Below are 2,500 nucleotides of genomic sequence, written 5' to 3' on the forward strand. Positions count from 1 at the left end.
GCGGCAGGTTGCCTCGACCACCATCGGCACACGCTGGGCCCTGGTGCGGCAGGTTGCCTCGACCACCATCGGCACACGCTGGGCCCTGGTGCGGTCGGTTGCCTCGATCACCATCGGCACACGCTGGGCCTTGGTGCGGGCGGTTGCCTCGACCACCATCGGCACACACTGGGCCCTGGTGCGGCAGCTTGCCTCGAGCACCATCGGCACACGCTCGGCCCTGGTGCGGTCGGTTGCCTCGAGCACCATCGGCACACGCTGGGCCCTGGTGCGGCAGGTTGCCTCGACCACCATCGGCACACGCTGGGCCCTGGTGCGGGCGCTTGCCTCGACCACCATCGGCACACGCTCCGCCCTGGTGCGGTCGGTTGCCTCGACCACCATCGGCACACGCTGGGCCCTGGTGCGGCAGGTTGCCTCGAGCACCATCGGCACACGCTGGGCCCTGGTGCGGGCGGTTGCCTCGACCACCATCGGCACACGCTGGGCCCTGGTGCGGCAGCTTGCCTCGAGCACCATCGGCACACGCTCGGCCCTGGTGCGGTCGGTTGCCTCGATCACCATCGGCACACGCTGGGCCCTGGTGCGGCAGGTTGCCTCGACCACCATCGGCACACGCTGGGCCCTGGTGCGGGCGCTTGCCTCGACCACCATCGGCACACGCTCCGCCCTGGTGCGGTCGGTTGCCTCGAGCACCATCGGCACACGCTGGGCCCTGGTGCGGGCGCTTGCCTCGACCACCATCGGCACACGCTCGGCCCTGGTGCGGGCGCTTGCCTCGAGCACCATCGGCACACGCTGGGCCCTGGTGCGGGCGGTTGCCTCGACCACCATCGGCACACGCTGGGCCCTGGTGCGGCCGCTTGCCTCGAGCACCATCGGCACACGGTCGGCCCTGGTGCGGTCGGTTGCCACGAGCACCATCGGCACACGCTGGGCCCTGGTGCGGGCGCCTGCCTCGACCACCATCGGCACACGCTCCGCCCTGGTGCGGTCGGTTGCCTCGAGCACCATCGGCACACGCTGGGCCCTGGTGCGGCAGGTTGCCTCGAGCACCATCGGCACACGCTGGGCCCTGGTGCGGCAGGTTGCCTCGAGCACCATCGGCACACGCTGGGCCCTGGTGCGGCAGGTTGCCTCGAGCACCATCGGCACACGCTGGGCGCTGGTGCGGGCGCTTGCCTCGACCACCATGGACACACGCTGGGCCCTGGTGCGGCAGGTTGCCTCGATCACCATCGGCACACGCTGGGCCCTGGTGCGACAGGTTGCCTCGAGCACCATCGGCACACTATCGGCCCTGGTGCGGGCGCTTGCCTCGACCACCATCGGCACACGCTGGGCCCTGGTGCGGGCGCTTGCCTCGACCACCATCGGCACACGCTGGGCCCTGGTGCGGGCGCTTGCCTCGAGCACCATCGGCACACGCTGGGCCCTGGTGCGGGCGCTTGCCTCGACCACCATGGACACACGCTGGGCCCTGGTGCGGCAGGTTGCCTCGATCACCATCGGCACACGCTGGGCCCTGGTGCGACAGGTTGCCTCGAGCACCATCGGCACACTATCGGCCCTGGTGCGGGCGGTTGCCTCGACCACCATCGGCACACGCTGGGCCCTGGTGCGGGCGCTTGCCTCGAGCACCATCGGCACACGCTGGGCCCTGGTGCGGGCGGTTGCCTCGACCACCATCGGCACACGCTGGGCCCTGGTGGGTTTAGGCACATCTTCAAATTTCTGTCGTGCCAATGCCATTTTTATGGCTTGTAAATTCATACAATGGTCCCCTAAGCCTTCACGTGAAGTTTCGTTGGAAGATGACTCGTTTTCTATTTTTCACGATTTTCGAAACTTTTTGCGGTTCGGGATTTTTTAAAATTTTTTTATAAGGATTTTTGGCACCAAATTTTGTAGGCATGATCCTTCTATTTTTGTTGGCATGCACAAAAAAATTCAGCTAAAAACTCGAAGTAGAGAAGATTTTGTGACCGTTTGAAAAAAGTGTCCCCATTTCAGACACTTTAACGGCTACTGGTAGCAAACCTGTAAAATCTCAAATGCTCTTTAAGGGGGTGTGAATTCTCAGAGGTTTGATGAGGGATAGGGGGCCAACACAAGGCCAAGTACCAGCACCCATCGCACATCATGTGCGCACACCCCCCCGGCCCCCCTCCCAATCGCCGGAACCCCAATGCCGCCGGTCAGGTTCTCCGGCGGTACTCCGGCGATGCTCCGGCGATGCTGTCCCGAGTGAAAAAAATGCGGCACCAGCACATGCTGGAGCCAAGCATGGGCACCGTGGCTCAAAATCGAACTTCGGCCAAGGCCTCGACCATCAATGGCACATGATGACGCATGGTGATGGCACATGCATCGACCATCATCGGCATAGGCTGCCCTTCGGTACGGGCACTTGCCTCGACCGCCATCGGCACAAGCTGGGCCCTGGTGTGGGTTGTTGCCTCGATCACAATCGGCACATGCTGAGCCTTGGTGCGGGCGG

The sequence above is a fragment of the Durio zibethinus genome, unplaced genomic scaffold (assembly GCF_047325235.1).
Source record: "Durio zibethinus cultivar Kanyao isolate XHJ-2024 unplaced genomic scaffold, ASM4732523v1 HiC_scaffold_3, whole genome shotgun sequence".
NCBI classification, from domain to species: Eukaryota; Viridiplantae; Streptophyta; class Magnoliopsida; order Malvales; family Malvaceae; genus Durio; species Durio zibethinus.